Genomic DNA, 2,500 nt, shown 5'->3' on the forward strand with positions numbered 1-2,500 from the left:
CACTATATATACACTATACCACTATATATACACACTCTATATACACTATACCACTATATATACACTATATATACACTATACCACTATATATACACTATATATACACTATACCACTATATATACACTCTATATACACTATACCACTATATATACACTCTATATACACTATACCACTATATACACACTATACCACTATATATACACTCTACCACTATATATACACTATACCACTATATATACACTATACCACTATATATACATTATACCACTATATACACACACTATACCACTATATATACATTATACCACTATATACACACTATACCACTATATATACACTATACCACTATATATACATTATACCACTATATATACACTATACCACTATATATACATTATACCACTATATATACACTGTACCACTATATATAAACTATATCTACACTATACCACTATATATACACTATACCACTATATCTACACTATACCACTATATATACACTATACCACTATATATACACTATACCACTATATATACACTATACCACTATATATACACTATACCACTATATATACACTATATCTACATTATACCACTATATATACACTATATCTACACTATACCACTATATATACATTATAACACTATATATACACTATACCACTATATACACACACTATACCACTATATATACACACTGTACCACTATATATACATTATACCACTATATACACACACTATACCACTATATATACATTATACCACAATATACACACTATATATACACTATACCACTATATATACATTATACCACTATATATACACTATACCACTATATATAAATTATACCACTATATATACACTGTACCACTATATATAAACTATATCTACACTATACCACTATATATACACTATACCACTATATCTACACTATACTACTATATATACACTATACCACTATATATACACTATACCACTATATATACACTATACCACTATATATACACTATACCACTATATATACACTATATCTACACTATACCACTATATATACACTATACCACTATATCTACACTATACTACTATATATACACTATACCACTATATATACACTATACCACTATATATACACTGTACCACTATATATAAACTATATCTACACTATACCACTATATATACACTATACCACTATATCTACACTATACCACTATATATACACTATACCACTATATATACACTATACCACTATATATACACTATATCTACATTATACCACTATATATACACTATATCTACACTATACCACTATATATACATTATAACACTATATATACACTATACCACTATATACACACACTATACCACTATATATACACACTGTACCACTATATATACATTATACCACTATATACACACACTATACCACTATATATACATTATACCACAATATACACACTATATATACACTATACCACTATATATACATTATACCACTATATATACACTATACCACTATATATAAATTATACCACTATATATACACTGTACCACTATATATAAACTATATCTACACTATACCACTATATATACACTATACCACTATATCTACACTATACTACTATATATACACTATACCACTATATATACACTATACCACTATATATACACTATACCACTATATATACACTATACCACTATATATACACTATATCTACACTATACCACTATATATACACTATACCACTATATCTACACTATACTACTATATATACACTATACCACTATATATACACTATACCACTATATATACACTATACCACTATATATACATTATACCACTATATATACACTATACCACTATATATACACTATATATACACTATACCACTATATATACACTATATCTACATTATACCACTATATATACACTATACCACTATATATACACACTATACCACTATATATACAAACTATACCACTTTATATATACATTATACCACTATATATACATTATACCACTATATATACACTATATCTACACTATACCACTATATATATATTATACCACTATATCTACACTATACCACTACATATACACTATATATACACTATACCACTACATATACACACTATACCACTACATATACACTATATATACATTATACCACTATATATACACATTATACCACTATATATACACTATACCACTATATATACATTATACCACTATATATACACTATACCACTACATATACACTATATATACACTATACCACTATATATACACACTATACCACTACATATACACTATATATACATTATACCACTATATATACACATTATACCACTATATATACACTATACCACTATATATACACTATAACACTATATCTACACTATACCACTATATATACACACTATACCACTATATATACACACTATACCACTACATATACACTATATATACACTATACCACTATATATACACATTATACCACT

At 25.9% G+C, this 2,500-nt stretch overlaps 1 protein-coding gene across 2 annotated transcripts in view; it reads right to left on the reverse strand.

Annotated features, from left to right (window-relative positions):
* Nucleotides 1-2,500, reverse strand: part of LOC141763563 (MBT domain-containing protein 1-like) — a 13,885-nt gene that overhangs the window by 3,217 nt on the left and 8,168 nt on the right. The gene's annotated exons all lie outside the window — the stretch shown is intronic.

The sequence above is a fragment of the Sebastes fasciatus genome, assembly GCF_043250625.1.
Source record: "Sebastes fasciatus isolate fSebFas1 chromosome 13 unlocalized genomic scaffold, fSebFas1.pri SUPER_13_unloc_1, whole genome shotgun sequence".
NCBI classification, from domain to species: domain Eukaryota; kingdom Metazoa; phylum Chordata; class Actinopteri; order Perciformes; family Sebastidae; genus Sebastes; species Sebastes fasciatus.